At 49.4% G+C, this 13777-nt stretch overlaps 1 protein-coding gene across 3 annotated transcripts in view; it reads right to left on the reverse strand.

The window, feature by feature from the left end:
* Positions 1-13777, reverse strand: part of GARNL3 (GTPase activating Rap/RanGAP domain like 3) — a 429083-nt gene that overhangs the window by 320658 nt on the left and 94648 nt on the right. The window lies entirely within an intron of this gene.

The following is a 13777-nucleotide window of genomic DNA, read 5'->3' on the forward strand; positions in this document are numbered from 1 at the left end:
GTCTCAGGGGGGCTCGCCCGCTGTGCCAGAGCAGAAACCGAGGCTCTTTATAGCCTTCATTCTGTGGGTTTTGGAGCGTTTTAGCAAAGGTGTCATGGCTCTTTACTTCTGAGGTAAAAATGAGCCTAAAATGAGACACTGACAGGCCTGGCGTCTACGTCCTAGGTAATCCTTCAGGAATATGGAGCTGATGGCGAGCTGAATGTATGCCCGTCTGCAAACCGTAGTTTTCCTAATTTTGCACCGCTCGCGCACAGAAATTAGGCGCATGCGCATTTCAACCGAAACTAAGTCAATTGTCCGCGTGCTCATTTGAGCCAAGGGCCTAATTCAGACCTAGGGCCTAATTCTGGTCTGTTCGCTCGCTAGCGTTTTTCGCTACGCAGTGATCAGGTAACTACTGCGCATGCGTATGCACCGCAATGCACAGGCACGTCATACGGGTACAAAGCGGATCGTTGCTGTGCAATGGTTCTTACGAACAATTCATTCGCACAGCCGATCGTAAGGAGATTGACAGGAAGAAGGCGTTTGTGGGTGGCAACTGACCGTTTTCTGGGAATGGTTGGAAAAACGCTGGCGTGTCCAGGTGTTTGCAGGGCGGGTGTCTGTTGTCAATTCCGGGCTCGAATAGGCTGAAGTGATCGCAGCGGCTGAGTAAGGTCAGAGCTACTCAGAAACTGCACAAAATGTTTTTGTACAAGGCGGAAGCACACGCGTTCGCACACTTGCAAAGCTAAAATACACTCCCCTATAGGCGGCGTCTATCGGTTTGCAGCGCTGCAAAAAATAGCTAGCGAGCGAACAGATCTGAATTAGGCCCCTGATCACTAGGGTGCATTTTTTGCATCCCTGCGATCAGGTAGTCGCCGCATACAGGGGGGAGGGGGAAATCGCTGTTCAGGTGTGCGATCACATGTGCAGGAGAGCTGCACAAACTAATTTTGTGCAGTCTCTGCGCAGTCCGAATACGCACAGCAACGATCCGGTCAGAATTACCCCCAATGTACGGCTGATTTACTTCCAATCCTGCGCAAGTGAACGGGCAGAACATCAGTCAGTGACTCCGGGAGCGTTGCAACACTGCTGTTGAGCATTAACATTGGCGCTGAACTACAGCAATCAGCAACTTTCATCTGTCTAGCGCAAGACTGAGCATGAAAGCCGCCCTTTGCTGCGCACATAAACGCAAGCTTAGTAAAGGATACCTACTGACTATATACTAAAACATCTGAAATATAAGGAAATACGGTTTTAGAACATACAGTAGTAGTCCTGGGGTGAGGCTTAAGGGCAGAACCACTTAGTTTCACGCCGAAGCGCATTACCAGAAAAATATTGTTTCTCCGTCAGGGAAATTAAGCTGAAAATCAGTTAAAAGGTTTAAAAAATTGTTTCTTATTTCCATTTCTAAGCGGTAATCTAAGAATTTAGCTTCCCGAGGTTGTGTCATCTGTTATCTGTTACACGGAGTATGATAAGCCTATGGGGGGAATTCAATTGTTTGAAAAGTCGGTTGGGTGTCTGTTTTTTTTCTGTCTATTAGATCGGGGAAAAAACAGACACCCAACTGACTTTTCAAACAATTGAATACCCCCCCTTGTATTAGTATTGCATTTACTATAATAGCAGCAGCATACTCACACCACGCCCCAAACGCCTACACCCCACCCATTACCACAGCACACCATGCCCCCTTTTCATCACCTAAATACGGAATTATTCTGGGAAAATCGTGAGTGTTGCCAGGCATGTAACAGACTGAAACAACGCAACGTCTGCCAAGACGCCATCAGCCAACAAGGAGAAGTCAGCAGCTCGTATTTAGAATTGGCACCGATGCCTGAGACGATAAGAAGCGGAGCGTACTTGAACCAACTGCCTGGTTGTGTCCAGTTAAAGGGCCATTATACCACCAACCACACAACGCATTTCTGCACAGCAAGTCTGCAAAGCTGTCAGTCACTCTGTGTCTGCTCTGATGGACAATTATCTGTTGTATTGTTTATGCTATTGGTTGTGATTTTCGTGATTGTGTCTGATAGGAGGATGGGAGTAAATGCTCATCATTAATATTGCACACACAATCACAAACTCCAATCAGCCACCCGAATACCGCCAATTAGCCCAAAACGACTGCTAAAGGGAACAATACAATGAATCGTGAACCACCAACCCTAATACTGCCCCCTTCTGCCCATTTTCTGGAACTTAAATGACCTTATATATTCATTTTACAGCAATGTGGGGAATTCAGATCTGATTGTAGATGTGCTAAATTTAGCACATCTACGATCATAATGATAACTAGAACCAGGATAATGTATAGTCAAACAAGATAGATACACAAAAGTTTCTTATCAAGATCTTTTCATCAATGTTGGGGGACCTGCAAATATCTAACTCTGCCTCTGACTTACAAATTATCTCCACCCCCCTCAACACATCATGTCACATTAAATTGTCCTTACACAATAACACAAGTAGGGAGACCGATCACTGCCTTCCGTATTAAAAAATACACATCTAATATACTCTGTGCTGCTGAGATTATGCTTCTCCCACTATATAACTCTCAGTCTGTGGCTTCCTGCTGCCTCCATTCCCCTCCTCACATCATGTCACTGCCCCTGTCACATGCAGCCCTGTCCTCACTGACACATCACTCATCTCCTGATATACTCTGTGCTGCTGGGCAGGGCCGGCTCCAGGCCTACTAGCACCCTGTGCGAGAAAATGTAAAAGCGCCCCCTAACCCCTATGCGCGCGCCGAAGGCGCGCGCGCTTCGTGAAAAGTGGGCGTGGCCTCCTGGGAAAGTGGGTGTGGCCTCGTAACTTCATATTATTAAACTATAAATAAATATATTTTTTCACACCCCCTCTATGCACACAATTAGCAGCCTTATGCAGAACAGCCACAGTAGTGTTCCTTACACACAATGTCTCCAGTGTAGTGCCAGCTACACATGACATGCCCCGCAGCAGTGCCAGCTACACATGACATGCCCCTCAACAGTGCCAGCTACACACAATAGACCCCCAGCAGTGCCAGCTACACATGATAGTGTTCACGTTTTAGGGCAGGGTGCTGATCACAAGGAGGGCACATTTTTAAGTAAGGAGGGCAAAATGATGTACATACTGTAATACTTGGTGCTCCTCCACCCACATGCTGAAGCAGGGACAGTGCGCGCCGAAGGCGCGCAGCAAAAATTTAGGGCCGTTGCTTCGTGGGGAAGGTGCATGACCACAGAGTAGTGGCAATTCGCATTACACCACATAGTAGTGCAGCTAATACACATTGCACCAGGTAGAACCTCCTACACACTTTGCGCCAGGCAGAGCACGTTAGACACTTTGCGCCAGGCAGAGCACGATAGACACTTTGCGCCAGGCAGAGCACGATAGACACTTTGCGCCAGGCAGCGCACGATAGACACTTTGCGCCAGGCAGCGCACGATAGACACATTGCCTAGCCACAGATGCCTAGTAGATACACTACATGATATGCCCCCCAGCAGTGCCAGCTACACGTGACATGCCCCCCAGCAATGCCAGCTACACGTGACATACCCCCCAGCAGTGCCAGCTACACGTGACATGCCCCCCAGCAGTGCCAGATACATAAATGGCCACACAGTGCAGATATGCCCCCAGTGCCAGATACATAAATGCCCCCACAATGCCAGATACATAAATGACCACACAATGCCAGATACATAAGTGCCCCCACAGTGCCAGATGCATCAATGACCCCACAGTGCCAGATACATAACTGCCAGATACATAAATGCCCCCAGTGCCACAAAACATAAATGCCCCCACAGTGCCAGATAAATAAATGCCCGCCGTGCCACAAAACATAAAAGCCCCCACAGTGCAGATATGCCCCCACAGTGCCAGATACATAAATGCCCCCAGTGCCAGAAACATAAATGCCCCCACAGTGCAGATATGCCCCCACAGTGCCAGAAAATTAATGCCCCCACAGTGCAGATATGCCCCCACAGTGCCAGAAAAATAATGCCCCCACAGTGCAGATATGCCCCCACAGTGCCAGAAAAATAATGCCCCCACAGTGCAGATATGCCCCCACAGTGCCAGAAAAATAATGCCCCCACAGTGCAGATATGCCCCCACAGTGCCAGAAAAATAATGCCCACAGTGCAGATATGCCCCCACAGTGCCAGAAAAATAATGCCCCCACAGTGCCAGAAAAATAATGCCCCCACAGTGCAGATATGCCCCCACAGTGCCAGAAAAATAATGCCCCCACAGTGCCAGAAACATAATGCCCCCACAGTGCAGATATGCCCCCACAGTGCCAGAAAAATAATGCCCCCACAGTGCAGATATGCCCCCGTGCCAGAAAAATAATGCCCCCACAGTGCAGATATGCCCCCACAGTGCCAGAAAAACAATGCCCCCACAGTGCCAGAAAAATAATGCCCCCACAGTGCAGATATGCCCCCACAGTGCCAGAAAAACAATGCCCCCACAGTGCCAGAAAAATAATGCCCCCACAGTGCAGATATGCCCCCACAGTGCCAGAAAAATAATGCCCCCACAGTGCCAGAAAAATAATGCCCCCACAGTGCCAGAAAAATAAACGGCCCCACACAGTGCCAGACAGATTTTAACTTACCTGTCTGTCACTGACACTGCGGTGCTGCTGGGAGCCGGGAATACTGCTGTGGGCGGGCCGCGGACGGAGGAACAAAACTGTGTGCGCGCTATGCACGCTGCGCGGCGCCGGCGTCCAACGTCAGACGCCGGCGCCGCACAGCGCGCTGCATAGCGCGCACACAAGCGGCCGGGAGTCGGAGTCGGACACACAGAGGCTGGCTCCAGGCAGGAAAATGGCGGCCGCAGCGTGCGGCGCCCTGTAAGAGTGGCGCCCCGCGCGGCCGCTCTAGTCGAACATGCCTGGAGCCGGCCCTGCTGCTGGGGACCCTGCTTCTCCCACTATATAACTCTCAGTCTGTGGCTTCCTGCTGCCTCCATTCCCCTCCTCTCATCAAGTCACTGCCCCTGTCACATGCAGCCCTGTCCTCACTGACACATCACTCATCTCCTGATATACTCTGTGCTGCTGGAGACCCTACTCCTCCTACTATATAACTCTCAGTCTGTGTCTTCCTGCTGCCTCCATTCTCCTCCTCACATCATGTCACTGCCCCTGTCACATACAGCCCTGTCCTCACTGACACATCACTCATCTCCTGATATACTCTGTGCTGCTGGGGACCCTGCTCTTCCCACTATATAACTCTCAGTCTGCGGATTCTGCTGCTTCCATTCCCCTCCTCACATCATGTCACTTCCCCTGTCACATGCAGCCCTGTCCTCACTGACACATCACTCATCTCCTGATATACTATGTGCTGCTGGGGACCCTGCTCTTCCCACTATATAACTCTCAGTCTGTGGCTTCCTGCTGCCTCCATTCCCCTCCTCACATCATGTCACTTCCCCTGTCACACGCAGCCCTGTCCTCACTGACACATCCCTCATCTCCTGATATACTCTGTGCTGCTGGGGACCCTGCTCCTCCCACTATATAACTCTCAGTCTGTGGCTTCCTGCTGCCTCCATTCCTCTCCTCACCTCATGTCACTGCCCCTGTCACATGCAGCACTGTCCTCACTGACACATCACTCATCTCCTGATATACTCTGTGCTGCTAGGGACTCTGCTCCTCCCACTGTATAACTCTCAGTCTGTGGCTTCCTGCTGCCTCCATTCCCTTCCTCACATCATGTCACTGCCCCAGTCACATGCAGCCCTGTCCTCACTGACACATCACTCATCTCCTGATATACTCTGTGCTGCTGGGGACCCTGCTCCTCCCACTATATAACTCTCAGCCTGTGGCCTCCTGCTGCCTCCATTCCCCTCCTCACATCATGTCACTGCCCCTGTCACATGCAGCCCTGTCCTCACCGACAAACCCCTCATCTCCTGATATACTCTGTGCTGCTGTGGCTCCTGCCCCTCCCACTATATAACTCTCTGGCTTCTTGCACACATTCAGGGGTTCTGCACGTTAGAATTAATTTAGCGCAGAGCTTGAGATTCTCCACTTACCTAATAGAATCTGCGTTATATTAAACCACACCTCACACTGATGAGATCCCTATAATAACACTTCCCGCCATGGGAGCCGCCATTTCTCACTTTCATGAAGGAGGAGGAACGTACACTGAGGGCAGGAGGGAAAATTTGCCCCCATGCAGCTCCCTGGCAGGTTATGTGCCCTGCATTAATTCAGCTCTCCTGCACTTAGGAATGAGAGGAGGCTCCTATATCCCTATATACCCACAGACTATCAGCAACACTGTATATAGGGGTAATTCCGAGTTGATCGCAGCATCAAATTTGTTAGTAGTTGGGCAAAACCATGTGCACTGCAGGTGGGGCAGATATAAAATTTGCAGAGAGAGTTAGATTTGGGTGGGGTGTGTTCCACCTGAAATCTAAATTGCAGTGTAAAAATAAAGCATCCAGTATTTATCCTGCACAGAAACAAAATAACCCATCCAAATCTAACTCTCTCTGCACATGTTACATCTGCCACACCTGCAGTGCACATGGTTTTACCCAACTGCTAACAAATTTGATGCTGCGATCAACTCGGAATTACCCCCATAGAGTCACTTATTTTCCATATGTGCCGCTGATCTACATGAGGAGACATGATATAATATAATTGGTGGTATTGTTGGCTTGTATTTCTTTAAGTGCATCTGACCACGGCCGTAGCGCTGTACTGTGTTCATCTTCTGCTCACCCAGTATTTTGCCAGTTTTCAGTGGGCAGGAAAACTTGCAGCCAATCAGATCACTGGGATGATCACAGCAGCGCAGAATATTTCAGGAGATGTGTCCCGATCCTTCAGGCTCCGTCATGCAAATGTGGGAAGTTTTAGGGGGTCACCTCTGTATGTTACCTATCACATAACCGGTACGCAGTCAATTTGCCGGCGGTCAGGATACGAAAACTCTACTACGTAGTCCAACATCAGCGGACAGCCGCACATGTGCAGAAGGACACCTCCGCCGGGTCATAAACCTGGACGCCCTCACACAGGAATGGACAGTTCTTATCAGAAGAGCCGTTCTTTGGTATTTTAAATGCGAATCTTCGCGCATATGGCGTTTACAGGCGCCGCTATGCATGCGGTAAGTGGCGGGATGTATGGCATTAAAAATGTGATGTTTGATAGAATCCTACCATGGTCTATCTGCCAGACACAGAATCTCAGTGTGCCATGTAAAAGCAGAGGGGGAGGGGCCTAGGAGGATGTCACATCAAAGACAGAGCTCAGAGAGGCATTCTAGAGCCTCTCTGCTCATGGCATCATTTGCCGTGTGACTGTGGTTGCCATGGTAGAATCCTGTGGGAATCCTGAAGAATTATCACTTATTACTAGCGGTCTGAAGAAAAAAAACAAATCAAGGAGAAAAGGGTAAATGCCATGTTTCTTAAACCCTACCACAGTAAAACGACACTACATTGGGGGTCATTCCGAGTTGTTCGCTTGCAAGCTGCTTTTAGCAGCATTGCACACGCTAAGCCGCCGCCTACAGGGAGTGAATCTTAGCATAGTAAAATTGTGAACGAAAGATTAGCAGAATTGCGAATAGACACTTCTTAGCAGTTTCTGAGTAGCTCCAGACTTACTCGGTATCTGCGATCAGTTCAGTCAGTTTCGTTCCTGGTTTGACGTCACAAACACACCCAGCGTTCGCCCAGACACTCCCCCATTTCTTCAGCCACTCCCGCGTTTTTACCAGAAACAGCAGCGTTTTTTCACACACACCCATAAAACGTCCAGTTTCCGCCCAGAAACACCCACTTCCTGTCAATCACATTACGATCACCAGAACGAAGAAAAAACCTCGTAATGCCGTGAGTAAAATACCAAACTGCATAGCAAATTTACTTGGTGCAGTCGCAGTGCGAACATTGCGCATGCACAATTAGCGGAAAATCGCTGCGATGCGAAGAAAATTACCGAGCGAACAACTCGGAATGAGGGCCATTGTTCCATGTGACTGCGACTTTCACTCATCAGATCTCCCGCAGACGGTAAGCTACACAGGATCAGCTAATTAGTGATAATACAACCGCCAATTATTATTTTTTACAGCACTGAGGTAGAAAGAAACAGGTTTAACGACATCAGCCTTAATACAGGTATACGCTCATAGACATCTACAATAATAAGTGCCAGAACTGGCTGCTCGTAGCACTGTGGCCGAACCAATGCGCGACAGCAGCCCTACATTGCCAGGCGCTGTATTGAGACACATCCTGTAATCACAATACCACATTGGGTAACGTAGAGCTACAATGTTACACTAATGAAACCAACGTTGTGTAATGCGGCTTTTGTTTAGCAGCATGCAGAACTGTGGGCCTAATTCAGACGTGACCGCTCCTCTGCGTTTTTGCAGCGGTCTACGATCAGATAGCCGCCGCCCATAGAGAGTTAAAATCAGCCCAGTGCAAGTGTGCAAATGCATGCGTACGCCGTGCCAAAACTTCGCCAGACAGCGGACATCCGCAAATCCGTCACCATGGAATGGTTTTCCCAGTGTGTGCGGTGTGTGCGCAGCCCAGGACTTACTCCTACAGTACAATACACACAGGATGATCGGGACCGGAGCGGACGTCACACACCCGCCCTGTAAACGATTGGGAACACCTGCATTTTTCCCAACACTCCCAGTCAATGGCCACTTATCACCCACAAACGGCCGCTTCCTGTCAATCACCTTGCAATCAAAATTTTTGCACCATTCTGTCGCTGTTTGGGCTCGCGTCTGCGCATTGCGGTGCATACGCCGTCATTCGATAATCAGCCGCTGTGCGATTTCACACAACAACGATCAGGTCTGAATTAGGCCCAAAGTTTGATCCTTATTTCTGTGTAAGGATATCCTTATGTCTATCCCATGCATGTTACATTGCTCTACTGTCTTCACCTCTACCACCTCTGATGGGAGGCTATTCCACTTGTCCACTACCCTTTCTGTGAAGTTATTTTTCCTCATATTTCCCCTGAACCTCCCCCCGTCCAGTCTCAGTGCATGTCCTCGTGTCCTATTGCTTCTCTTCATTTGGAGAATGTTTCCCTTGGTAAAACCCTTGGTATATGTGAAAGTTTCTATCATGTCCCCCCTTTCCCTTCTCTTCTCCAAACTATACATAATGAGACTTCAGTGAGACATGCCGCCGCTCAGTCCGGCAGCGTGTCTCAGCTGTCAGGACAGGGAGGAGAGAGCGGCTATGTCGGACAGCGGCGGCGTGTAGGACTTCAAACCAGCCGCCGGTTTGAGAGCCAATCAGAGCTCGCGGACCGGCAGCCAATCAGGAGCTGCCGCTGCCGGTCTGCGAGCTCTGATTGGCTCTCGAACCAGCGGTTGGTTTGAAGTCCTACACGCTGCCGCCGCCCGACATAGCCACGCTCTCCTCCCTGTCCTGACACCCAAGTAACGCCGCCGGATGGAGCAGCAGCAGCACAGTGTGGTGGTGGGGTGGGGGGTTCGGGGCACTGTGGGGGCATTTTTGGATCTGGCACTGTGGGGGCATTTGTGGATTTGGCACTGTGGGGGCATTTGTATACCTGGCACTGTGGGGGCATTTGTATACCTGGCACTGTGGGGGCATCTGTATACCTGGCACTGTGGGGGCATTTGTATACCTGGCACTGTGGGGGCATTTGTGGATTTGGCACTGTGGGGGCATTTGTATACCTGGCACTGTGGGGGCATTTGTGGATTTGGCACTGTGGGGTCATTTGTACACCTGGCACTGTGGGGGCATTTGTATACCTGGCACTGTGGGGGCATTTGTGGATCTGGCACTGTGGGGGCATTTGTGGATCTGGCACTGTGGGGTATTTGTATACCTGGCACTGTGGGGGCATTTGTGGATCTGGCACTGTGGGGGCATTTGTATACCTGGCACTGTGGGGACATTTGTGGATTTGGCACTGTGGGGGCATTTGTATACCTGGCACTGTGGGGGGTATTTGTATACCTGGCACTCTGGGGGACATTTGTATACCTAACACTGTGGGGGCATTTGTATACCTGGCACTGTGGGGGCATTTGTATACCTGGCACTGTGGGGGCATTTGTGGATTTGGCACTGTGGGGGCATTTGTAAACCTGGCACTGTGGGGGCATTTGTAAACCTGGCACTGTGGGGGTATTTTTATACCTGGCACTGTGGGGGCATTTGTATACCTGGCACTGTGGGGGCATTTGTGGATCTGGCACTGTGGGGGCATTTGTATACCTGACATTGTGGGGGTGTTTGTGGATTTGGCACTGTGGGGGGCATTTGTATACCTGGCACTGTGGGGGCATTTGTATACCTGGCACTGTGGGGGCATTTGTATACCTGGCACTGTGAGGACATCTGTATACCTGGCACTGTGGGGACAATTGTGGATCTGGCACTGCACTATTGGGGGCATATGTGCATCACGTCCCATTTTAATTGGCCACACCCATTTTTTTTTTTGGTGCGTGCGCACACACAGTACCTCTAAGGGGCAGACCTACTGGGGGGCAGGGTTGTATGGCCCCCGAAGGATTTTATAAATATCCAAATGGCCCTCGGTAGAAAAAAGGTTCCCCACCCCTGGTCTATACAGTGGCATTATTACTTCTTTCTGCTACTGATTCCTCTCCCTATGCAGCCAAGCATCCAACTTGTGCCATTAATACTACCATTCCTCTAGTCTACGTAGATCCTCAATCATTTGTTTTACCCCTCCTGTGTGTGTCTACCCTGTTGCATAACTTTGTGTCATCTGCAAGAAGGCATACTTTCCCTTTAATGTCATTTGCAATGTCACCAATAAAGATATTAAAAAGCACTGGTCCAAGTACAGATTCCCGGGGTACTCCACTGGTAACATTTCCCTCCTCTGACTGCACTCCATTTACTACAACTGTCTGTTTCCTATCCTGCCACCAAGATCTTATCCATTCAACAGTATCTGTGTGCCTTCCATGACACATATCCGAATCTCCCCTTTATGTTTATTCCTCTACAGGTATTACTGGGATAGCCGCAGCCCCGGACTGGGCAACCTGCGGCCGGCTCACCCCGCAATCAATTAGCAGCGGATGATGTCTGTCAGGGCTGGAACAGAAGCCTCACACAGCAGGTGTCACCTCTCAGTGTTTTATGCCGGAGGAAAGAAAAGGTGCTCGGTGTTTACTCAGTGTGACATTGAGTGATTGTGCGGGAATAAAGGCAGAGAGAGAGAAAGGAAAGGATGAATGGCAGCCATCCAACCGCGGCACACACATGCAAATTCCACATCCCATACATTATAGTACAGGTGTGCGGCTATAGTCAGCGCCCGGCAGCAGTATAATACCTCATCAGATCTCTATCTCACCTCCGAGAGGGCTTTGTTCTGTGGAAAGACGGAGGCGCTGGGGGGGGGGGGGGGGCACTGTATATTCATTTACAATGTTTTATTGCATTTTCGTAACCCGGCATTTACTGGAGTGTGTGTCACACTTACTGCACCAGTAAGGAGCTGGTTCTGTACTGCTAACATCTTCTTAAATGAAAAAAGAACAGCTTTATCTGCTCATGATTCAGAAGTTGCTCACTGCCACTTGCCATGTTTCAGTGGACGTCCACCCCACATCCTAACTCAATGACTTTATGTAATAGATAACTGCTCTGGTAGCAGCCATGTGTAATACAAGACATATAGGGGGTCATTCCGAGTTGATCGCTAGCTGCCGTTGATCGCTGCGTAGCGATCAGTGAAAAAAACGGCTAATCTGCGCATGCGTATGCTCCGCAATGCGCACGCGCGTCGTACGGGTACACAGTCCATTGTGGTTATGCACTGGTTGTAGCGACTATTCCAATCGCACGTCCAGCCGCAAGGAGATTGACAGAAAGAGGGCGTTTCTGGGTGTCAACTGACCGTTTTCAGGGAGTGCTTAGAAAAACGCAGGCGTGGCTGGGCGTTCGCTGGGTGGGGGTGTGACGTCAAAAGCCATCCCTCCGTCGTTAGAATCAACGCACACGAAAAGTAACTACAGGGCTACTCTTGTTTTGCACAAAACCATTTTGTAGGCGCTCGGCTGCACAAGCGTTCGCACTTCTGCAAAACTAAAATACACTCCCCAGTGGGCGGCGACAATGCGTTTGCACGGCTGCTAAAATCTGCTAGCGAGCGATCAACTCGGAATGACCCCCCATTGCCTGTGTATATAGTACTCTCTTTTCCTCTGGTTGCAGAAGGCATAGTGCAGAACCTGGGAAAGAGTCACCATCATGGCGGAACCCGTCCTAGGACTGCAGACTTTACTTATTACTGAATAGATTTCCCAATACTCTGAGCCACATAAAAGAACAGATGCTTCTCACATACAAAAAGAAACTGGTTCCCTTCCACCTCCCACTCAGAACATAAACAGGAGTCTGTACACCAGGCCTATAAAACATTATGGATGGGTGATCCATCGCCCCCTTGTGGCAGTAAATATTTATTATGATACAGAGACCAGTCTAGTTTGCTTATGGCGGTGACAGTAAAAATAATTTCACTTATTTCCGCCATGGAACAAGAAAAATAAATCTCCCCAATGGCATAACCAAGCTGCTTTTGCCTTTTAATTTACTGGCGATTGAAAAATACAGACTTGGATTTGCGCAAGTGCTTGCGTCTTTCAAGGCCACGTGATTGCAATGGAACAATGCCTCTAGTGGCCAAACTACCCACTACAACGGCAGGGCACTAAATATACTTTATATGTACTGTACTTACAGGCACACAATTCCCCCTCGCTGCTGACTTTAGACTCTGTTTGCTTTGATCTTAGAAAGTCGCCTTCAGGAAGCCTATAACCTATTGGGTTACATATTAGTTTCCTAAGATAATGAATTGTGGTGTCGCCTCTCGCGTTCCCAGCCGTATTCTAACCAGATAAAATCACAGAAATGAGATTTTCCCGAGAACTGTTGAGTCACGATTGGGTTAGGAAGATATAATGTAATTTGCGTCGGAGAGACGGGTGTCTGTTGCATGACATGTGGGAATGTGCTGCGATCTCTATCTGTCCTATATACTGATGGCCCGATGATCTTGGAGAAAGGAGACCCAGCCTTCTCAGATTTCTGTGTCCCACCTTCTGTTCAGAGGGCCTTAGGGAGAGCTGGAAATAAATTGGGCGTCCTTTGCTTAAAAGAGGCGCCCGTCTCTGCAGGTTTAGCAGATGCGCCTGCTCTGCTCCTAGTCACTACCATCGCGTGAATACATCTGGGGAGCTCCTGAATGGTCCTACCTGGGAATCCTCCTAGGCTGTTAAATCTGGCATACAATATGTACTGTCATATCTAGGCCAGACGTAATATCCCTGTAATCCGGGACACCAATGATTTCCACAGGTTCTGCGGACTGGCAGAGGGGAGCAGCAGGGGAATAAAGGCTACTGGTCTCGTCGCTGTGTTCTCAACACATGTTTAGAGTGAAAGTCTGGTTAGGACGAACACGATGGGGGGAATTCAATTGGGTGCGAGGTTTAGCGAGATAAAAATAACCTAGAGTACCTCAAGCCCAATTTTGGATTTCCAAAGGTGTGTAAAAAAAATGGTTGCGGGCTTTCCACTCCATCTTCCCACTAGGAAGGAGGGCTGCCGGGTAGGGGTCACACACACACACACACACACACACACACACACACACACACACACACACACACACACACACACACACACACACACACA

This window comes from Pseudophryne corroboree, chromosome 8, assembly GCF_028390025.1.
Source record: "Pseudophryne corroboree isolate aPseCor3 chromosome 8, aPseCor3.hap2, whole genome shotgun sequence".
Taxonomy (NCBI): Eukaryota; Metazoa; Chordata; class Amphibia; order Anura; family Myobatrachidae; genus Pseudophryne; species Pseudophryne corroboree.